This window comes from Panulirus ornatus, chromosome 1 (assembly GCF_036320965.1).
Source record: "Panulirus ornatus isolate Po-2019 chromosome 1, ASM3632096v1, whole genome shotgun sequence".
Lineage (NCBI taxonomy): Eukaryota > Metazoa > Arthropoda > Malacostraca > Decapoda > Palinuridae > Panulirus > Panulirus ornatus.
The window spans coordinates 10,718,456-10,743,971 of NC_092224.1; positions in this window are offsets into that span (position 1 = coordinate 10,718,456).

Here is a 25,516-nt window from a genome sequence, read left to right on the forward strand (position 1 = left end):
AGTTTTTATAATAAATTGTATTGCTCAGCACTTTACTCTTCAAAAATAAATATTGAATCATTATGTGGATTCTGATGCGTCTACGAGATGGAGGATGTATCAAAGATTGTTGAAGAAAAGAAAAAAAATGAAGGAGGAGGTCTTACCGGGAAAGGCTGTCAACTTACCAACAGAATGTCTCTTCAGGGCCAATGTTTGAATAACAAAAGTAAAAGGTGAGGATTAGAGAAAGGGGTGTCTCTCAAGGTTCCCTCCTGTCTCCCAACCTCTTTCTCCTTTTTATATAAGATTTCTTATCTAGAACTAATAACCAAATACACTCATGCTCCGACAACCTTAGATACACTGCATTCCTCCACTTCCTTCAAATCTGCTCTGTATTCTCTTGATCCTCAACACAACCACTTATGTTAACTCAGATTTCAACAAGATATCCCAGTAACGTAGATGTAACCTAGTGGAGTTTAAAGTTTATAAAACTCAACACCTTTCTACTTCCTTTTCTAAAACTTCCCACAACGTTCTCTCTCTTTTCATGGCTATATAATTCCACCATTCAACACAATGGAAATATATATGGTATTACAGCTACATCAGCACCAGGTGAGCCTCACACCTTTCATGGTCAGCACCAGGTGAACCTGTTACATGAATAGCAAAGTCTGCCTTCAATAAACAGTAAGCCTAGATCCGACGCCAAAGATTATTTCTCATACTGCTCTTACTAAGCAAATGATTCATGTCTGTACAGAGTCCTCACATATCGACAGAGATCCTAGTTCTACTTACTTTATCGACATAGTCTAAAGCAATCCAACTTATCAACTGTATCGCAGGGTTACCTTTCTCCCTTTGCATGTTACTTTGCTCTCTACTTCCGAGAAGTGGGTGAGTACCCGGGTGCTTCCGCCATCAACTAAACAACATAAAGGAAGACAAGGCACTGAATCACAAGGATACAATGTGGTCAATGGGAACTCTAGAATGAGTCCTTGTAACATCTGCTTCTTTCCTCATATCGATAAACTTTGGAACTCTTTACCCTCTCATACTTTTCCGCACAGCGAAGATCTGCCTCTCTTTAAAAGGCAGGTTAACCACTATTCAAAAGGCTTCCAACATAAAACGAAGGACGAGTGTAGGGTGTATGCAAGGAAAAAGCATCAGGTCTAGCCAGGAGAATTAGTTTACGGAGGAAAAGAAAAAAGTCTTGGCAGAGGGTGTTAGACAGTTCGGGTGTCAAGTGAAATATACGAATTTCGAAATAAGTGACCTTCATGAACGAGTCAAATACTTAGCCTGATTAGATGTGTAACATCAGAGCAAGCAAAGATGGGATGACCATCAATATATTATCTTATGCTTATTTTAGACTTAAACTGTAACAATATTGGCTACTGATGGCATATACTGTCATTAACGCCGAACGTACCTATCACTTTAATATTGTGTGCCCAATCACGACACACACACACACACACAACTTGAAAACTAAACGCCATTCAAAGTTCAAATATTGCCGCTAAAGCCACTGAGCAGTTGATCACCTGGCGAAACATATGACCTGCTGGGCAGGGATCACCCTCCCTACCCGCGGCTCGTGTGCGAACGCACCTGCTCTGCGATCATTAACTTTGCATGTCAAGATATTTCGCTCGACGCTGGGCATTGTTTGAACGATCCTAAAAGGGGTTGATATACTTACCCAGCTAACCCACCAAAACCATGGGATAAAAAGGTGTCCCTCAGGCACTACAGTACCTGCCTCTGTTACTGCCCAGCACCTGTGACACCGAGTGACACCTACACGTCACGTTACGTAACACTTCCAGAGGTCTGACCCGGTCCACGTGGCCACACACTCCACGACGCCCCCGCCACACTCAGCCACTTGTGCTATATTTAACCTCCTTAGGAGCGGCGGTAATACATCACATTACCTCCCAGGCTGCTAATAATACTCAGCCTTGAACCGACTCCAAGCCACCTGAGGAAGATTTCACGAATACTGTGATATAAGGCGGCGCCTGCCAGCTGCGGGGAATTACGAGAATGTATGTGGCCAGAACGCTAATGGGATGTACGGGGAGGCACCTACATGATGGCCAAGCCTACTGGCAAGGGCTTGGCATGATGACAGGTCTACTTACGCAGTCGTGGCATGATAGGTGGATCCGCTCGTGTGGGTGTGGCATGATGGACAGGCCTACTGACGTGGGCGTGGCATAATCGGTAGGCCTACTGACGCGGGCGTGGCATGATCGGTAGGCCTACTGACATGGGCGTGGCATGATTGGTAGGCCTACTGACATGGGCGTGGCATGATTGGTAGGCCTACTGACGTGGGCGTGGTATGAGAAGGTACACCTACTAGTGTAAGGCTAAAAATATTACGTCCACTGAAAGAAAGGTAGAAAACGTCACGCGTGCACGATCTTAACCCAGCAACTGTTGACACTCCCTCCACTTTAAGTTCTTAGAGTAACAAATATGAAAGATTCTCATTAGGCAGGAGGAAGATTTTGGTTGTCTGCACTTTTGTCTTTAAGAATGTACTTTTACAAGAAGAACAACGCTGTCTTTTAAGTTATTGGCACCGTAGGCTAAGCTAAACTGAAAGGATACCTTAAAATTGCATTTTTACGATATTTTTCGTAGAATTTTGATATTTTGACGTCCATAACATCTCTTATGAAAACAGCCAAATCAAAATGGCAGACATATCATTCTGGAGTGTATCTCCCGCCGTCAACGGTGTTCCTCCTCCTCCTCCGCCGGTGTCAAGGACCTCCCCATATACACTGCCCGTAGTCAAGACTGCGGCGTAAACATACCCAAGTGAGAGGGATCACCAGCTCATAATAAGTGTCTGAAGAGAGGTGTGGGATTCCCTATACGTACTGTAGAGGGAGGCAGATTTTACACATGTGGGGCCCAAATCTTTTGAACGCCCTCCACTATCATGCAAACCTCTTGAATTGATGTATGTTGTCTGCATCAATGTGTGTGTGTGTGTGTGTGTGTGTGTGTGTGTGTGTGTGTGAATATTTGTGATTACGTTTTGTGTGTTACACTCGTGTTGCTCCGTCTCTTATCATTTTATATATGCTTTCATATGAATGTACAGTATGCATTCCCACACACACCCCAGCTCCAAGGGGAGAATAAACACCTGGGTTGGGTGTGGGCCGACTGCTAAGGCCAGGATTCAAACCTACGCGGATATGGTCCCAGGCTGATCCATGCTGACTTGAGGTCAATAACTTCAACCACTATATCATGAAGACCTGTGTGTGTGTGTGTGTGTGTGTGTGTGTGTGTGTGTGTGTGTGTGCGTGTGTGTGTGCGTGTGTGTGTGTGTGTCCTATGGCTCTGAGTATGGCACGAAAAGTGTGGCAACGCGACGCCTAGTACCAGCCACACCACGCCCAGCACAGCCACAGACCACACCATCATCCATCACCTCCTTAGCACTTCGTCATGAGTGTCTTATCCCAGGCGATTATAAACTTAGGCAGCTAAAGTTCTTCATCTCACGGGGCAGCCTTGACGAGCACTGGTCTCTCTGAAGGGTTGCTCATAACCCTGCAACTTAACTGTTTAAGTAATGTCATATATCAATATCTCGGTCTCTGAAGTTACTTAAAAATAACTTAAAAAATGCATATGAAGGTCTACCCGTCTCGTTTATGTGTGTGAGTATGTATTTACATTCTTTACCTACTCAACAACTCAAATGGTTGAGGCTATTATGATAAATGTGATGGAGTCTGAACATGATTCGGAACCCATCCTTATCCTTAGAATTAATGTGTTCCTTCAATGATCAATCACACCTTAAACGCTAAACTGCCAATTTCAACATTACCCTTACTCTTTCAAAAGTCAATCACACGACCGTCCCCACAAACTCAGCAGCTCATCACACCATTTGCTCAGCATGATTAACAACCAATGTCATCATTGCTTATGTACACCTATTAACGAATCCAACTTTCGGTAGCAACCTCCCGTCATCTAACCACCACACAGCCAGTAGAAACCCAGCTGGGCAGTCAGAGAACCCCATCTTTACTCTGTCGATCACAACACTGCATAAAATAGTTACCATAAAACCCCCCAGAATTCCAACAATCATTTATGATATGATCACTCCACTTCCAGAGGTCTGTCGCAACCATATATACACAAGTCTATAACGTCCAGTTCCAGCACCGTCTACAGCCTCACTCCAACGCATTCACTCCAGTCTCCTCCACGTCCAAACCTAGTACCACTCTCACACATCCAACCCTGGTCTTACTCCTCCCATACATGTAACCCGTCACACTCCCACACACGCAACCCAAGTCCCACTCGTACACACCCAACTCCAGTCCGGCACCCACCACTAGTCCCACTCCCTCACACCCATCAGCTGGTTATGGCTCTGCCCTACACCCTCCCGACAAGAGTTAACTCAGGCACCCACCTCTCCACGCACCATTAATCAGCCAATTAGACCAGTGTTCCAAAACGTCCTTCATCCAATTTATACTAAGCTGCTCCCACACGCTCTACTGACAATTACAATACCACTTAATCACACTCAACTACCAGTTACGCCACCATCGCCACACTCTCGGTATCCAGGACAAGCACAGTCATGTCAACTTGTCAGTTACAAATCAGGACTTGAATATCCATAAGCCAACCAGAACACTACCGCCACACGTCCAGTAACAATAACTTACGCGCTCCCGTCACAGGTTCACCAGACAGTGAATGCACCGACCTCACCGCTTTCACCAGATAATCATCACATCGCCGCCAAACACACACACACACACTCAACAGCTGAACACCGCACCACCTTCACATACCCAATAAAAAAAAATTACTGCGCAACACATACGAACGTACAGTGGCATCTAATTAACTACAGGACCGCTCTTTTCGCGTCTCTCTCTCTCTCTCTCTCTCTCTCTCTCTCTCTCTCTCTCTCTCTCTCTCTCTCTCTCTCTCTATATATATATATATATATATATATATATATATATATACACACACACACAACAGTCAATCTAAATTAACAAGACGAGAGACGGTTCTTCGAAACCTCTTCTGACGAACAAGCCACTAGCAGGTCAAGCTTAGCAATGCTCCACGTAAGCTTTACTTGTATCGTTCCGCAAAGAGACAAACTAAAGCATTACTGCTATTTGGTAAGTGATGAAATATGTAGGGCAGTTTTTTCATTCTAAACATGATGATAATAAACGTTGCTTCGATAGTTTTTCTCTGCCTATAAGTTTTCCTGGCGAGTTTCATTAACATATTACAGTAAAGCTGGTCATCACAAATGGAAGCACTCTTGATGTTTCATATCTTACCCAAGTCTTTTTTTTTTCCAGACATATTTCCTTGCTCTTTTAGCGAGGCCAACTACCGCTACACAATATGTCCTCAGCGGAGGCTCTATTGTGCAAGCCATATTGTCCAGCGTCTGGCTGAAATAACCCTCTTTTCGAGGTTCTCTGTTACCTGGATACCGTCCTTTTGACCTGCCATTGTCCCACCTGACTTTGAGCCTCACGACCTTCAAGATGACCCTACATGACCGCCTCCCCCCCCTCCTTAAAGATGCTCCAACTCTCAAATTTCGTCGAAATTTAATTGTCGAAGCTGGAGTGGTCTCACTACTTACTGTAAATGTACTACAGGCTGTCCATAAACTCTATCTCTTCCTAGGACACCACTTGCGTCTTGAGTTATGGGGTAATACTTGGTAAAAGTAAAGAAATTTAATATAATTTATGAGTTGTTCTTTTTATCATCCAGCAAAACTGCCCTATTGTAACTAACTTTATGATCTTTTTAATAGGGTTTGAATTCTTTGATGAAAGTTTTATGAACCTCCTGTACTTAGGTTAATCCCACGTCTCAATGGTAAGTACAAGCTACCTCTCCGCCCACTGAAATATACCTATGTATTACTTACCCTCACACTTTCATTACGTTTTCTTCTATGTGAAAGGTTCCGATCACGGAGAAAAGTCCTTATCAAAGCTAGGCCTAAAGTGATGTTAAGAAACGAGGATATCTAACAAAGTAATTCTGGAGAAGATGGAAATCCTGCCTTAAAAAAAAGAAAGAGAGGGCACGGCAGTAGGAGAGACATGAATGGGTAAAGAGTTCCGAAGTTTAGCCATGTAACTAAAGAAACAGACAACATAACAAGCCATACTCATGGGTTGCCAACGGTCGTACAGCGATAACGCTGTTACTCTAAGTTGGCTTAATGACCTTGGACTAATTGGGTAACTTAGTGACCCATTCCCCGTGGACTAATGACTTACCAACTTGATCTTTGACTTGCACTTGTCTGGATGAACTTGGGCTGGTTCGATGGTCCTGGATTTCCCACCACCTAAATGACGCTTATATTATAACTGGTTTCATAAATTTGGCCACGTAGGCCTTGTGTCTGGCTCAGTGATGCGTGACTCACGACTGGTTTATTGTGAATGGGTTAATGATCGTAAACCTGTGGGTGACCTAATGATCTTGTAATTGCGGCTGGCTTCATGGCTCGAGGGCTGAAGTTTTGTTTGCTCCTAAACTGAAGACTTTTCACATGCAGGAGGTACGATGAATCACCTCAGATCTGTCACTTGAGTTTATAACACAGTTCACAACTCGACTCAAGTCCTTGGAAATCTGGCTTTTAACAGGTGTCTAACGTCTCTCCAAGCTATCGGACTTAAGCGTTAAGTCCACAAGAGTAGCGCCTCTCACAGAAATAGTCGGGTCATCAAGTTACCGAGGCAGGTTATGATCTGCCACCGCCGAGCACCGAGTGAGGGGTGCCGGGAGATTAACACTGCAGGTGCAGCTGTAGGCTGGGCCACCACACACATTTTCCCGAGGATTATAATCATGGTCAGGTGAGGCTACAGGCTCTCTCACCTCCCACCCAGTCAAGGCGTCGTCGGGGTGGCGTGAACGAGTCGCTACACGTTAAAGCCTTACGAATTTGGACAAATGCCTCACTGTCTGTACTTGTCGATGGTATGAAAACCTCTCCCCACCCTCTTCTTTTCTCCACCCTCTCTCTCTCTCTCTCTCTCTCTCTCTCTCTCTCTCTCTCTCTCTCTCTCTCTCTCTCTCTCTCTCTCTCTCTCTCTCTCTCTCTCCTCTAGTGCTGTACGTGGCTCTGTGATCTTGTTCTCTCGGTAGAGTAGGGCTCACCTGCTGACCTTTCCTACGGTAAAGGTTAATTAAGACCAATTAATCAGGGTGACATCAGATTGGACGGCCAACACTGCATTGCTCTCAGTGTCCATGGCATTGTACCTGGCTTGGAGACCCTAGACTTGTACCTGGCTTGGTGACCCTCGTCTTGTACCTGGCTTGGTGACCCTAGTCTTGTACCTGGCTTGGAGACCCTAGACTTGTACCTGGCTTGGTGACCCTCGTCTTGTACCTGGCTTGGAGACCCTAGTCTTGTACCTGGCTTGGTGACCCTAGTCTTGTACCTGGCTTGGTGACCCTAGTCTTGTACCTGGCTTGGTGACCCTAGTCTTGTACCTGGCCTGATGACTTTAGTCCTAAATAAGAGAAGATTGTATCCGTTTATAAATGATGACTGTGGCTTGGTGACCCTAGACTTGTACTAGCTTGGTGACCCTAGTCTTGTACCTGGTTTGGCAACCCTAGACCTGTATCTGGCTTGGTGACCCTGGACTTGTACCTGGCCTGATGACTATAGTCCGAACATAAGGGAAGATTGTATCCCTTCATAAATGATGACTGTAGTTCTACATAAGGAAAGGCTGTAGTCCTACATAAGGAAGGTTGTTGCCCCACACATGGAGCGGTTGTAGTCCTACATATGGGAAGGTTGTAGCCCCACCATCTTACAACACAAGAGTCGAGTCTACAGCAGATGGACTTTGCGACTCTCACATTCTGATCTGTCAATTTATCCCACTTGCCTAACACCGCAGGAGCTTCACTTTCCCCTTCCTGCAGGTAGCAGTTTGGTACGAGCTCTCCATAACTGGCTACTTGTATGTCCCCTCCATTGGCTAGACCATGATTACTCGTCCAACTACTGTGTCATGTGATTACCAAAGTGGCTGTTGACAACTCAAGGGTTGGCCGTTGTAATTTCTGTTTTCCCCCTACACCACAAAGACTTGGAACACTCTTGTCCCCTCAATGGAAAGGCATATTTTCCTCATTCTCCAAACCTCAAGATATTTTTCATCTCATTTCTCAATCTCTTTAACCTTTTTCATCTCTCAGTTAAAGCCTCGCCTCGATGTGGACTTTTGTTCATGACAAAAGGTAATGTAGGTTCCTCCTGGGAGAGAAGGTCCCCAACAAGGCTTGTTACAGCTTTCCATCTGTTGACGATGACACAGCCTCGTCCAGGTTGGCCTCCAGCTCCCGGGGTTGCCACCTACAGAAGGAACCTCTGATGGAGCCGTAAAGAAATTATCCATAAAGAAATCGCACATAACTTCGTTGATATACAGGTCAGCACCGGGTAAATAATTGACGAAGATCGAAGCGCTTCGGTGTTCGTCATATCTTTAGCAAATGCAGAAGCTCCCTGATTCCTGTATTACCGGAAGGTGTGATCATCAGGAGAGCTCTTAAACATTCATGTCTCATTATTCTAGTTGTAACATATACATATACAAACTACCTGCCCTGCATGACAACAAAAAAAATCGTAAAAGTAAATTAAACCTAAAAAAAAGAAGGAAATTATAGAGAAATCATCATATTTTTACCCAAACGATACAGTCATCATGTCTAACACTCTATAATGATCTCAGACACAGGCGTAAGCTCTTCACACAGGCCAATTAGGAAGCTAAGTTCCCCACACTAAGGGCCCCCCCGAGAGTTGGCTCAGGAATCTAACTATACCTTGTAAGAGCCAATTAGAGGTAATAAGTACACGTCGTATGTATTGCTCCACCGGGTCGTACTCCCCAAAGTTTCACAGCTTCGTAATCACCTTACCTCGAATGAAGGCAACAGTTTCTGAAGAATTACATGTAATCTAGTAAGCATAATCTATCAGCTTTCAGGCTTAGGTATTAACGTAATTATCTTGAACTGATTATATCACTAGAGATTATGTACATCTAATGTGTGGATATGAATGGCAAATGAATGAATGACTGGATAGACATGGGTGGTGTAAATGAAAGTGAAGTATGTACATGTGAGCGAGTGTCAGCGCTCATGAAACTGGTAGAGAGAGAAGCGAGGAAGAGGGACGAGTGTTTTGGGAGAAGTTGAGCGTGTGCGCCAGGAATTTTGATGCGAGGCATCGAACATTAGTGATATGTGATCCGAGTTCGAGAGTGGGTGATGTTGCAGATGTGGGTATAATTGTTGGGGGCATGGGGTGCACCGTGTGAGTGAAAATAGTGAATAGCTTGTGGAGCCGTGTACTGAAAAAGGACTGGTGACTGGGAATGGCTGGTTTAGAAAAAGGGACACACGTGTGCGAGTAGGGGGGATAAGCGCGAGCAGGTATTACAGGATTATTACTAAGTGGCAGACGTGCTACAGAGGGATTTTTGGACGTAAGTGTGCGAGTGGGATGTCCGATCACTTTTTGGTGGAGCCGAGGATGAGAATTTATAAGAACTTTAGGAAAAGAGGAAAGTATATGGACACGAATAGGGTGGTGAAAATGAGTGAGCACAGAAGAGAGGCTCGTGTCAGGAGATAGTGGGTATAAGAAAGGAGTAATATGGAAGAAAACGAAACTAGGAGAGTTCACGAGGAATGGGAGGCATTTAAGGAAGCGGTGCTTACACGTGCGAGAGATGAGTGTGACATGCGAAACACGGATGTGAGCACGTGAGAAAATGGTACGAGTGGAATGAAAAAGTTAAGGTGTTAGTTAAAGAGAAAAGAGAGGTGTAAGGGCGTTACTCGCAGGGAAAGTGTGTGTGTGTGTGTGTGTGTGTGTGTGTGTGTGTGTGTGTGTGTGTGTGTGTGTGATTTTGGGCAGATGTACAAGTGGAAGCACTAGCAGTCGAAGTGAAGGCACAAGGGCTGAAAACAGAGGCAAATGAGAGTTGAGAGTGTAGACAAAACTTTGGGAAAAGAATATGTTTCGTAAAAAGTTAATGATTTGAAGAAAACAGTGAAGGAAGCAGATGGAGAAGTGGTACCAAGGAAGGATGAGGAGATGGAGCGAGAATTTTGAAGGATTCTTAAACGCTGTCTGTAGAGAGTGAAGGACTGTGAGGAGAGTCAGTCGCTATTTGCTGATGACACGGCTATGGTAGCAGACTCGAGTGAGATTATGCATTATGGTGTCCGGGTGCAAAAGGTGGACCCTAGTTAAGAAAAGAAAATAGTACGGAAGAAGATGAATGTGTTGGAAATGAGATACTTGAAGACAATCTGTGGTGTAAGGAAGGTTGATCAAGTAAGGGGTATGGTTGCGAGAGCAGATGATGTGTTGAAGCAGTTGGAGAATATAGAGAGGATGAGTGAAAAGAGACTGACTGAGAGGATACAATCGTCAGAAGTGGAGGAGAGGAGGAGGAAGAAGGGGAGGCCGAGGACGAGACGGAAGAATGGAGTGAAAAACGCTTTGTGTAATAGCGATGGGCCTGAACACGCACGATGTTAAGACGTGTGGAATGAGGTATCCAGCCAGCAGAGCACCGCAGAGTTCTGTTCGGACACATTACTCTCGTTGACAGATGTAAATGACTTGCCAGTAGGTATGGAGTCATGTCTGAATATGTTTACAGATGATGCAAAGGTCATGAGGGAAGTGAAAGGCGTTCAGGATTGCGTCAACTTACAAGGGGACTTGGACAGACTTTAAAGCTAGTTTGATACAAGATTGACGAAGTTTACCTCGAGGAAATGTAAAGCAGTGAGGTTAAGTCACAGCGATATAAGGCATCGATATGAGTACCATCTAGCAGGAGTCAAGCTGCAGTTAAGGACACTAATTGTCTGCAAACAAACATTACAATTGCATTCAGGTTCATGCATAAGAAAATATCACATATGTTATTACCAAAATCAGAATACAATATGCTTCTTAAGTTTGGTCACCGCTCTTAGAGAACTAGAAAAAGATAGAAAACCCACAAGAAAGCAATAAGGAATTAAGGAAGTCGAGCTACAAGGGAATTTAAGAGACCTTAAATTTGCTCACCTTGGAAGAAAGAAGAGTTTAGGGTGGTGACCTGATCACAACCTTTGGAATTTTTAAAACAATGACGACGAGAAAGTGAACATTTCTTTGAGAAATGTAGAGGTATGACAAATAGAAGACATGCCAGGAAATCAAGCAAGAAACTTATCAAGAAAGTTAAGAAGTACTTTCACAGTACAAGAGTGGCGGATAAACAAGGACATGGTTTATGTACATATGTAGAAAATTAAAAAGTTGTGCTTGAAGAGTATGGTAAATTTCATATAACATATACATCTCTTATTTTTTACGATCCTGGAAGAGATAATGTTTTCTTTCAAAACAAAGAGGATTACATTACAAAAGAAAATAGTAAACTGTGTATACGAAATCCCCATCTAAGTTAGAAAGGGAAGTGGAAACACTAACCTGTATACATTCTATTATCACGAGAAAGGAAAACAAACTCAGCGCACAGGTACAGGAGACTGAGTCAACATCGAAAGTTATAATTGATTACATACATCATTACATGTCGTTACATATCGTTTCAAGTACGTCCAGGCCTCACGCCTCAGCAACACCACACAGTGGTATTATGAGTTATCACAAGTCACTACGAGACTGAAACCTTCGAGTTAAGTCGTACAGATAAATGACATAATAAACAACAGTATATTAGCGTTAATGATTATCATCAGTTAACATTAAAATCAACGGCTGAAAAGGCTCAGACACCGTCGGACATACAAGTAGGCTGTTGGATTTAATGACCTCCAATTGTTAATGGTCATTCTGCCAAAACGCGACCCATACGCCTGGTCATACGCTCTCACATCTGGTAATGCCAGCCAGCACACTCGCTGTATGTATACCTACGGATGTAATGCCCAAGAATCATTCCAATATTCAACATTTACGTGTTAGCTTTATTCTACCATTACTGCACTACAAGAGGAGAACATTACTTATTCTTAACATATTACCTTCATTATCATACAGAAAGCAAGTAGAAATAAAAGTAACTCATATGGTAATAAGTGTCCCGCATGAGACAGCATCACACTACATACCTTTCGCCAATATTCTTAAAGATTTGAGATTTGTTCCATCCTGAACAAAACCTCACCTGCTTGGTCATACTCCCTGTCATAAGGATATACAACGACGTTACAAACCGCACAAAACATTGAACTCACAACCACCATCAGCCTAGCATAGTCACAAACATTCAACGCTCACGCATACAGCACAATCTCGCTCCAACCTGCTCGGTTCTCATTTTTTTATGCAACAGCATTAAGCCCTTTCCATCCAAACACTCCATATCCAACCACCAGCACTAAGTAGAAATAATAAGCATACCCTTGGCTTCAGCCTTCAGCAAATTCTACTCACAGCTATCTCCTCCGCCAACGGATAAAACACTGACAAAATACACACGCACGGAAATGAGCCCAGAACCACTCGGCAACCGCTCTCCGCACCCACTTTTAAACACCACTGCACCAGATACACATCCATCTGAAACCACACGCCTCAGTCATGTACATAATAGCCCTACACGTCTGCGTTATGGACACCATCTCTCCAGCAGTGCAAACACAGATTCAACATCTCATAAGATACCTTTAGCCCAAGATACAATTTCTAAATAGACACTGAACATTTATTCGCCATTTGTCCTGTATTTACGATAGAAAGACACACACTATCACTATGCTTGGGAGTTCGCGGCTTGAACATGCAGGAGGGTGTAAGGCGTGAAAGGTAGAGAAAATTGGAGCGTTAAAGTATATAGAGGAAGATTTGCTATCAACGGTCTGAATAAGGGGAAGCCATGGAAAGGTCCGTGGGTCCTGCCTGTGTTAGGAGGCTGTGTTTCGGTGCATAACATATGGCAGCTAGAGAATGGAAGTGAGGAATGGGGCCATCCTTCGTCTGTTCTTGGCGTTACCTCGCTACTGCAGAAAATGGCGAACAAATACGAAAGAAGAATTTGTACATCATCCCAGCTTACGTCGGATATATGGTTACTAACTGTGTGTAACGGGGAGAGTTTTACATTTGTGTTGCCCCGTCCTTTAACCATGTGTTCTGTGTACACACACACACACACACACAAAGCCCCCGTGCGCGGCGGTTAGCGTTACTATCTGAGAGGCAGAGCGGGCCAGCCAAGGAACGGATCCCCAGGGGTTCAAATCCCCGTGCGTGACACTCCACCTACACCCTACCCAGGCGTTCATCCTCCCCTTAAGGCTGGTTGATAAATGGGTACCCGGCCTTGGCTGGTGTGTGTGTGTGTGTGTGTGTGTGTGTGTGTGTGTGTACACGCAAGATTAAAGCCACGGCACGCACATACATGGTCATGAGATGGGGCAACACGTGTAAAGAAAAACTCTCCTCGCAACAGATACACATACACAAAAACAAACACACACAGAAAGCATATGACACTGTCACCTGTGAGGTTGATTAAGAAGATGGATCATTAGGCAGGAATAAAGGGAAAAGTCCATCAACGAAAAGTCTATCTCTGGAAATGAACAAAAGACGCAACTTGTAGGAGCCCTCTCTTGTTGGGTCGAGGTGACCAGCGCAGTGCCACCAGGTACTGTTCAAAGAGCATTACTCTTCTTGATCCACGTATGTAATCGCCTTGCCTCAGGGTAAGAACTAAATCTGTTGGAAGATGATGCGAAGGTCATGAGGGAAGTGTAAAGCGAGCAGGATTGCATTAGCTTACGAGGAAAGCTAAACATACTTTACAGCTGATCTGAAACATCGTTACTGAAAATCAACCCTTGTAAATGTAATGAGGATGGATGACGAAGGAACGCCTCGATATGATTACCATCCAGCAACACATGAGCTTCAGGATTCTGTGTGCGAGAAGAAAACTTGGCAGCCAATATGATTCCTACCCAGCCACCAAAGTCTCACATCAGGTAAACAGTTACGGAAACAAACTGTCTTCTGGTAGAGAACCACAGCTTTCAAGTATATCGAGAAGGAAATACTAAGCAAGCTGTTCATGTCATGAATGAAGCCAAAACTCGAATATGCTTCTCAAGTTTGGTCACCGCACTTGATGACGCACAAAGAGCTAATAGAGAAGCTCCAGAGAAGAACAACAAACATAATATAAGTACCAGAACTGAAAGTGGAGTTACGGGGAAAGAAGGACAGAGGCTTTAAATTGGCTCACCTTTGAAGATGACGCGGACGGTGGAAAGCAGGAAAGCCAAAGGAAGGAAATTCGTGCACCATCATCTCTACCGGTACCATTAGATACTCGTATATGTCACACACGACTTAGAAATATTTCAGGATATGGTCTCAACACGTATGCTGCTGTCGTCTCATTTCTTACATGAAAAAAGATGTCACACTTATTTTCTTGGGAGAGGAACAACCATTCTGATATCTAGTGTGCATAGTTTCGTGTGTGGCTTAACTACCACCAGGCCTATAACATGAGCCTTAAGGCTTAGTTTAATGGCCTCGTCATCATTCGCTGTGCTCAAGGGTCATACAATTGTCTTTAAGGGTCGTACAGTCATATCCAAGGGATTAATGTTACGTTACACTTTTTATTTGGGAGAAAAAGGAACCGGTATTATCTTGATACCTTCATATTGATAGAAATATCGTTGGAGCAGCGTCACACACTCAAGAGTTAAAGCCTTGCTGACGGTAAAGGTGGAAATACCACTAAATCCAGATCACCTCGCGGCATTGAATTTCGTCCACCGATATCACAAACCTCGTGGGCAATTTACACGAGGGGGAGGCGCTGTCACCTCGACTGTTATTATGGAAATGTGAACAATTAGTCGATCTAGCAAATTAACAGCACAGGTCCTGAACCAAACACTCCGACAAATTTGGACTGCGAGTCCAGTTTGCTTATTATTGTAATTTTGTTGTACAAATATGTTTATGGGTTATCCGTTGTTACCGGGCTCTGTCGGCAAGAAGTTAGGCCGATAGTGGAGTCACATTTGGCGAGGCTGTGGTACCGGGAGTCCACTTTCCCTGGTACTGGAGGCAGCGCAGCCTCAAGCCGCAGGAGAGTTTAGGAAGAGGCCTGGTTTATACCAGGACTCGCAGAGAAATTGGTCTTTGGTGAATATATCTTGTCTCCCGTCTCCTCCAGAATATACAAAAAAAACTTATTAAACTATCTAATAAGTAATCCACACACACACACACACACACACACACACACACACACACACACTCATATATATACATTATATATATTTCTTCTTATTTCATGCGTATTCGCCATTTCCCGCGTTAACGAGGTAGCATCAAGAACAGATGACCGAGCCTAAGAGGGAAAAATCCTCACTTGGCCCGCGTCTCTGTTCCTACTGTTTGGAGAAGCAAGACAGGAGGGGGGGATTTCAATACACATACGTGGATTACTGAATGGATAGTTCATTGATATCTTCTGTACATCCTGAAGGCGATGGGAAGCATGATACTCAGGTGCTTCCTTCGTCATCAGTCAAGGATGGAATGTCAGGCACACAAGATGTGGACGTCCGCAATGCCGACCCGTCTTCTGGTTCTCTTAAATTTTCACTTTTCGAAGACGGTGATCTAAAATAACAAGAAACCTAAAGACTGTTCTGCAGTAATACATTCATGATATATTTTTTTTTTTCATCGTTCTCTCCGATTTGCATTAAAAATTGCCTACCTTTACGAGAGCTAACTCAGTTATTGGGCTAAAGTTTACCGACTAAATTCTAACATGGAAAATAAACATTGTAAGTTGTAACTAGTTTACATTCTGGAACTTCCGCCCCAACAGTCGTGCCTCTGTCGAGCACACCTCACAAAATGTACCCGAGAAAGACTTAAGTCGGTCTGAGAAGAGGAGAAAAAAAGAAAATGGTATGATGTACGGCGTCGTTTTCGTTACAGCCCAGCGGGAATTCTACTAAAGGACTCTTTGTTACTAGGTCATTCTTTATAGCCGCCTTGTTGGCTGGTGTACGTATTTCCTCTGTGCATTTTCAATGTCTGGCTGTGAGTATCTGAAAAAAAAAAGTTAATTATCACCACCATTATTCGTATCAACTAATAATTACATTCTTTTTCTTCTTCTTCTTCTTCTTCATCTCATGAGCGTTTGGTAATACAGTAACTGGAGTATCCACAGGTGTTTGGTGACATAGTAACAAGTGTCCACAGTTGTTTGGTAAAATAATAACTGGTGGGTTCAGGTGTGTTGGCTTCCGTCACAAAGATGATCCAACTATTGCTTGAGATGCCATGACTAACTCTTCGTGGGGAAGTGATGCTTGTGATTGTACCCAGGGACACCAACATGCAGTGAAACGGTGGGATACCTTGCCGAGGAGAGGAGTTTATTGCTATATTCATTTCAATCTACAAGGACGTGAAAGCCAGATCTCCCCTATCGATCACCGCCACATAAGCGAGTAACTTGGCGAACTTTGTCCCAGAGATAAGAACCCACGAGTGATAAGAGTGGCGGCCTGTATGATGGCCTTCTCGTAATGGCCATATTGAACACGCATATGCGGATGGAGCCTGCCGTGTGACCACTTTATCTCCCTGATCACAACGGTACGACCCATGATCACAACGGTACGACCCTTGATCACGACGGTACGACCCTTGATCACGACGGTACGACCTTGATCACGACGGTACGACCTTGATCACGACGGTACGACCTTGATCACGACGGTACGACCTTGATCATGACGGTACGACCTTTGATCACGACGGTACGACCTTTGATCACGACGGTACGACCCTTGATCACTCACGATGGTACGACCCTTGATCACGTTGGTCTATCTTTCGGCCGGACCCTTATGGTTGACGTCAAACTAATGGCTGGACCATCACATCATTGTGCTCAGGGGTCGTATCATCCTGCTAAAGGATTCAAACCAATACAGACGTTCGGCACAAGAAGCTGTCGATGATAAGTCACATACCGAGCGAGTCGCTATACTGCAACAACATATATAACCACCACAAATTAGCATAAAGTATCCTTAAGTCTTCCTGGTAAGGAACTTTACAAATTCGTAAATGAAATTACTGAGTTTAAAGGTTCTAGTAGGTAAAAGGTTAACGTAATGGTCAATTCTTTTTATATCATTCCAGGATATGTCAATATCTTAAGAAGAGTGACTCTTATCTTTATAACGTTATTACATACAACACAAGGGTTGTGCCAAAAGAAATGAAAAGAACAGGATGCCAGGCCTAATATCGTAATTCCTCTGGTAGTACAAACCTACATACTCTCTCTCCCACAACAAAATAGAATATACAACAGAATAGAATATGTTGCCTATGATAATCCCTTTAATATCTTATCCAAATGATTTAACGCATAAAACATCAAAACAGCCTATCTGTTCGGGTGTGGGCTATTCTAGTGTCCTTGCCTATGATACATCAATATCTTCCACCATCACAAACAGCCTCGAGAGGATCATACTGTATGTTGTTAAGTCCTTTGTATTTCCTAGTACCTTCCACTGCCTTTGCTGTCCCCAGTTCCTGTCCCCAAGAACTACAGAGCATACGTATCTTCTCACAGATATACAGAAACTGGTCTCACGTTGATGGAAAAGGCCGACTGACTACACAGTGAACGAGGTGCTGTGTCAGATGACATGAGAACCGATTTTCCAGTCCCCACACATCAGTATCGTCCCCACGACCTTCTCATATCTTTCCTCACAGATGCCACCTGACGCTGCTGAAAAGGCAGGCAGGTATTCCACTTTCAAAATTCCTAGATTATTTTTCTTCTCTCTCTACTTCTCAACTTTGTTATATCTTCTTACGTTTTACTTAAGGACTGGCTTTGACGACGGCCTTTGCATAGAATTGTGGCAATCTGATTCTAATACTTCAATTCATTATACAATACCACGATTTCACGCCTCTACGGATTTTGATAAAGTCGTACACTTGAAATTTTTTTTAGTGTGCTACCCAAGATAGATGGATGTCGCTTCACTGCCAGGTACTCGTCCATATTAGTGCATCAAAGCTACCGTGAAATGATATGGGTGATGTTAACTTTCTCTTCTGATGTTGGACACGAGAGAGTTTTTAACCCTACTGTATTTGCGGTCCTCATTGATTCTTTTATTTGAGGGTTAATCTCGCGTTAAGATATTTTAGTTATTCTGATGGTCCACTATCAGGACCCACTACAAGGGATAAGGCGAAAATTACAGACATATGTACGAGATAAAATGTCGTGTACACTCGTATATTAAACCTTTAGTAAACGTGTTGTCATGAATATTTCCCTCATTCCTACATGTCAGATACACTACGAAAGACTTAGGCCATTTTCTCTCGATCGAACTTCCACATACCACATTTTCTGACACATTACGGAACCCGCAGAACACATTCATCAGTAAAGTTTATCATGTTCACTTTTGTTCAAGTGTCAGGGTGCTTGACTGTCAACGTCCAGTACCCTGTGACTGAATTATGAGTCCTCAGCGATAACATCTTTAATTCTATGACTTCGTCCAATTTTTCAAAGTTCACTCCCTCGCTGAGGGCAATGCTTCATATTCAAATGAGCTCCTCCAGCTTCGAGTATCATTATATTATTCACGGATCATTGTTGAACATCTTAGTCTCCTCCGTAGATGTCACGATAATACCCGAGATATATTACCTGTGTCTTGGTCGTATTTTCCAGCAACGCCTCACGTCTGGAGCGAGTCATGAAGAAAGAAAAATGGGCAGTACTGTTGCTTACCCCGTAGTCATCGAAACTTTGAAGATGATAACTCCCTCTTTTATCTGTGTACAGTACGATTATCCCTAGGAAAATGGCAACGTGCTGCTTTGTAATATGTTATTACGTTTAAGTGTTATTATACTGTTATTAGCCTGTCGATTGTATCAGTAATGTTACAAAGTCAAGCAATATAGAATCAAATGTATATATGAATGGCATCCTCAGTACTGGCTAACGGTGCTGCCTCAGTCCCTCCTATATCCCTTCACCGTACCTTCGGGACTTCACACCTCCTCCCACACCCAACGCACGACCAACAAATCTTCCTCCATCCCTTCTGTAATTCACAATAGCTTCTTCAACGCCTCCATAAACCACAGTGGCTCGACAGCGAATTGAAAGGAGAAAGCAACATAACTACTCTTCTCTCCAAAACTGATTTTACGAACAAAGACTCAAAAACCTACAATGATCTCTAAAAATGTGCAGATTTGGAGGAGAACTAATACAAGATCTGAAATGCTGAACAGGTTTTACAGTATGACTCAGGATGACATCTTCACGTTACAGATCGGTACAATGACCAATAATAACAGTATGAAATAAACGGGACGATGTACCACAAACGTAGGAAAAGTTCCTCTTCAGCAGATGTTGTTGTCAAGGTAAACACTTTTAACACATCTGAAACGTGATAGGTTGAACGCGGTAGCGGTATACGTTGTCAGTGAATAATCCTGTTCAATAAAGACACTATTTGCCTTTTTTTTTCCAGATCAGAGGCTGAAATACTCTCCAAAGTTCCTTCCTCTGGAGTATACAGTGGCTGAAAGTACTATCGGGTGTTTCCCCACCATCCTTCCCTGCAATATTCCATTATCAGTACACTTCTTTCTGTACTGCGTGGTGTTCACAGCTATTTTTCTGCTGGCTGATATGTTTAAACAATGAGTGGAGAGGAGTTTTCCTCTTTATTATCCTGTCTCCATCTACATCAAGAGGGAATTTCGAATACCAATGCTCTCCTCCAGCAGATAATCTCGTCCATGGCCATCGGGTCCTATGTTACCAGTCTTTCTATGTACTGTACTTCCATCATACTCATAACCTACAATGATTCCTTCATCCTCACTATTTCCCAAAGCGCCATTCCATCCGATGACAACTAAGCGCTTCCTCCTCCCCCCTCCACAACCCACACCACCTATAAATTATACTTCAGTGCACCCAGCACCTTTCCGTACAACCCACAACACAATCCAAAGCTCACCTATAACCCTGGGTGCTTCTTCCATTCCATGCAAATAATATGTCTCATCCGTCTCACAATCATAGTACATCATAGTACTCCTTCCATTCTACCCGTTCCAGTGTCTCTTCCACCCGCTCAATAACCCACACCGCACTTCCCACTCCACACAATGCCTCATCCACCCCACCATGACACAAAGACACTAACAACTCCACTTCACCCGTAACAGAGAACCTCCTCCACCCTTCCCATAGTTCAAAATTCATCTCCCATCAGTAGGCACCTGCCACTACCTCTTCCATTCTATCCATAACCCATAATGCCATCTGCACTTAACCTACAATCGAGAGTGCATCCTCCTCACCATCCATAACCCACAGGCCTCCTCTGCCCTATCCAGGCACACACTGTCTCCTGCAACCCACTTATAAACAACACAGCCTCCCTCACCCTAGCTATGATTCATGTTACATACCTCCTCCACCCTACTTACGATTCACAGTGCCTTCTCCATCCTACCCATAACTTACACTGCTTCCCCAAGCCATCCACAGCTCAGAGTGCCTCCTCCAACCGTCTCATAGCACACAATGCCCTCCTACACCCACGCAGGTATCAGCACAACCCTCCTACTCCAGCTTTAACTCACAACTCTCCAAACCAACTTAACCCCAGCCAACGGTCAAGGACGCTCGATGTGTTTACATCTCTCGCAGCAGTCTTACCATCGCAGGCCAACATTTCAACAGATTCAGACCCCACAGGAGAGATTCCTAGAGCCCGGCGGAACCTAAGATGTTCACTGATAGTGAGTTGGGTGTTGGCGCTCACTCTCACGTGTGGAAAGGACGTTGAATGGTGCTTAACGTCTGCAACGTAGTACGGGGAGTGGAATGGAGTTGCCTCCACATGAACAACCTCTCCTGCTGAGTAACTGTACTAAAGTGTTTATGACCTCCGCAGTGTATCGGTGAGCGTCGCTGACCTTGATGCATTCACACGCCGCCAAGGATCAAGAACATAGGTTCGAATCCTGGTTGTGGCAGTCGGTCCACAGTCAAACCAGTTGGTCGCTGAAATGCTTACTTAGCTTAGGCTAGGATATCAATTCATATATATATATGTATATATATATATATATATATATATATATATATATATATATATATATATATATATATATATATATATATTCATTCATCTTTTTTTTTTATACTTAGTCGCTGTCTCCCACGTTAGCGAGGTAGGGCAAGGAAACAGACGAAAGAATGGCCCAACCCACCCTACATACACATGCATATACATAAACGCCCATACACGCACATATACATACCTATACATCTCAACGTATACATACATATACATACACAGACATATACATATATACACATGGACATATCCATACTTGCTGCCCTTCCGCCATTCCCATCGCCACACCGCCACACGTGTAGCGGCACAACCCCCCCCCCCCCCCCCCCCCCCCCGAGCGCACGAGGAAGCGCCAGGAAAAGACAACAAAGACCGCATTTGTTCACACTCAGTTTCTAGCTGTCACGTATAATGCACCGAAACCAAAGCTCCCTTTCCACATCCAGGCCCCACAGACCTTTCCATGGTTTACCCTAGACGTTTCACATGCCCTGGTTCAATCCATTTGGTCTCCCACTTCTCCTTTTTTCCCTCCACCTCTGACACATATGTTCTCTTTGTCAATCTTTCCTCATTCTCTCCATGTCTCCAAACCATTTCAACACATCCTCTTCTGCTCTCTCAACCACCCTCTTTTTATTACCACACATCTCACTTAACTTTTCATTACTTGCTCGATCAAACCACCTCACACCATATATTGTCCTCAAACATATTTCCAACATATCCACCCTCCTCCGCACAACTTTATCTATAGCCCATGCCTCGCAACCATATAACATTGTTGAAACCGCTATTCCTTCAAACATACCCATTTTTGTTCGAGATGATGTTCTCTCCTTCCACACATTCTTCAACGCTCCCAAAACCTTCGCTCTCTCTCCCACCCTGTGACTCACTTCCGCTTCCAAAGTTCCATCAGCTGCTAAGTCCACTCCCAGATATCTAAAACATTTCACTTCCTCCAGTTTTTCTCCATTCAAACTTACCTCCCAATCAACTTGTCCCTCAACCTTACTTAATACAATAAACTTGCTCTTATTCACATTTACCCTCAGCTTTCTTCTTTCATACACTTTACCAAAGTCAGTCACCAGCTTCTGCAGTTTCTCACCCGAATCAGCCACAAAGGTGTATCATCAGCGAACAACAACGGACTCACTTCCCAAGCCCTCTCATCCACAACAGACTGCATACTTGCCCCTCTCTCCAAAACTCTTGTATTCACTCCCTAAACACCCCATCCATAAACAAATTATACAACCATGGAGACATCACGCACCCCCGCCGCAAACCAACACTCACTGAGAGCCAATCACTCTCCTCTTTTCCTACATACACATGCTTTTGCTTTACATGCCTGGTAAAATCTTTTCACTGATTCTAACAACTTACCTCCCACACCATATACTCTTAAAACCTTCCACAAAGCATCTCTATCCACCCTATCATATGCCTTCTCCAGATCCATAAATGCTACTTACAAATCCATCTGTTTTTCTAAGTATTTCTCATATACATTCTTCAAAGCAAACACCTGATCCACACATCCTCCACCACTTCTGAAACCACACTGCTGTTCCCCAATCTGATGCTCTGGAAATGCCCTTACCCTCTCAATCAATACCCTCCCATATAATTTCCCAAGAATACTCAACAAACTGATACCTTTGTAATTTGGACACTCACCTTTATCCCCTTTGCTTTGGTACAATGGCACTATGCATGCATTTCGACAATTCTCAGGCACTTCACCATAAACCATACATACAGAGAATATCCTCACCGACCAGTCAACAACACAAGTCACCCCCTTTTTTTAATAAATTTCACTGCAATTCCATCCAAACCCGCCACCTTGCCGGCTTTCATCTTCCGCAAAGCTTTCACTACCTCTCAGTTTACCAAACCATTCTCCCTGACCCTCTCACTTCGCACACCACCTCGACCAAAACACCCTGTATGTGCCACTCGATCATCAAACAAATTCAACAGACCTTCAAAATACTCACTCCATCTCCTTCTCACTTCATCGCTACTTGTTATTACCTCCCCATTAGCCCCCTTCATAGAAGTTCCCATCTGTTCTCTTTTCTTACACACTTTCTTTACCTCCTTCCAAAACATCTTTTTATTCTCCCTAAAATTTAATGATATTCTCTCACCCCAACTCTCATTCGCCCTCTTTTTCACCTCTTGCACCTTTCTCTTGACCTCCTGCCTCTTTCTTTTATACATCTCCTAGTCATTTGCAGTATTTTCCTGCAAAAATCGCCTAAATGCCTCTCTCTTCCTTTTCACTGACAATCTTACTTCAATCCCACCACTCACTACCCCTTCTAATCTGCCGACAGGCATTTGCGCAAGCCATCACTGCTTCCCTAAATACATCCCATTCCTCCCCCACTCGCCTTACGTCATATGCTCTCACCTTTTTCAATTTTGCACTCAATCTCTCCAGGTACTTTCTCACACAGGTCTCCTTTCCAAGCTCACTTACCCTCACCATTCTCTTCACCCCAATATTCTCTCTTCTTTTATGAAAACCTCTACAAATCTTCACCTTCGCCTTCACAAGATAACGATCAGACATCCCTCGGTTGCTCATCTCAGCACATTTACATCCAAAAGTCTCTCTTTCAAGCGCGTATCAATTAACATGTACTCAATACTCTCTGGCCATCTCTCCTACTTACGTACGCATACTTATGTATATCTCTCTTTTTAAACCACGTATTCCCAATCACCAGTCCTTTTTCAGCACACAAATCTACAAGCTCTACGCCATTTCCATTTACACCACTGATCATCCCATGTACACCAATTATACCCTCAACTGTCACATTACTCACCTTTGCATTCAAATCACTCATCACTATAACTCGGTCTCGTGCATCAAAGCTACTAACACACTAACTCAGCTGCTCCCAAAACACTTGTCTTTCATGATCTTTCTTCTCATGACTAGGTGCATAGGCGCCAATATTCACCCATCTCTCTCCATCCACTTTCAGTTTTACCCATATCAATCTAGAGTTTACTTTCTTACACTATCACATACTCGCACAGCTCCTGCTTCAGGAGTAATGTTACTCCTTCCTTTGCTCTTGTCCTCTCAACAACCCCTGACTTTACTCCCAGGACATTCCCAAACCACTCTTCCTCTTTACCCTTGAGCTCGTTTCACTCAGAGCCAAAACATCCAGGTTCCTTTCCTCATACTACCTATCTCTCCTTTTTTCTCATCTTGGTTACATCCACACACATTTAGACACCCTAATCTAAGCCTTCGAGGAGGATGAGCACTCCCCGCATGACTCCTTCTTATGTTTTCCCTTTTAGAAAGAGAAAATACAAGGAGGGGAGGGTTTCTAGCCCCCCGCTCCCATCCCCTTTAGTCGCCTTCTACGACATGCGTGGAATGCGTGGGAAGTATTCTTTCTCCCCTATATATATATATATATATATATATATATAAGACAAACATATACTCACAACATAAAAACAGCAATTCATCTGCTGCAACAAAAGATATGAGAATGTAAATTTACATAACAAACAGCCTCATTACAAAGAGTACTTAAAAACACGAAATTCCTAACAAATAATATTTACCCAAGAGATTCAAGTTACGTGTACAGTTTCCTGCAGTGCTATTTGTCAAATTTACCACTTGCCTTTACACATAATTTAGAAGATAAATATACGATAAAAATAACTGTCCTTTCTCGAGTCTAATTTCAAGAAGTAAACTCTTCTTGAGGTAGAGGAGAAAGAATTCAACCTCGCTATTCCTCGCGTGTCGCAGAAGGCGATTAGAGGAGGCGGGAGCAGGGGGCTGGAAACCTTCCCCTTCTTGAATTTCAATTTCTAAAAGGGGAAACAGAAGGAGTTAAGCGGGGAGTGGTCATCCTCCTCGAAGGCTCAGATTGGGTTGTCTGAATGTGCGTGGATGTACCAAGATGAGAAGAAAGGAGAAATAGGTAGCATGTTCTAGAGAAGAAACCTGAATGTTCTGGCTCCTAGTGAAACAAAGCTCAAGAGTAAAGGAGAAGAATGGAGCTTGTGAATTTGTGTGCTGAAAAAAGACTGGTGATTAGGAACACCTGGTCTGAAAAGAGATATACACAAGTATACGTACGTGAGTAAGAGTTATGATCAAAGG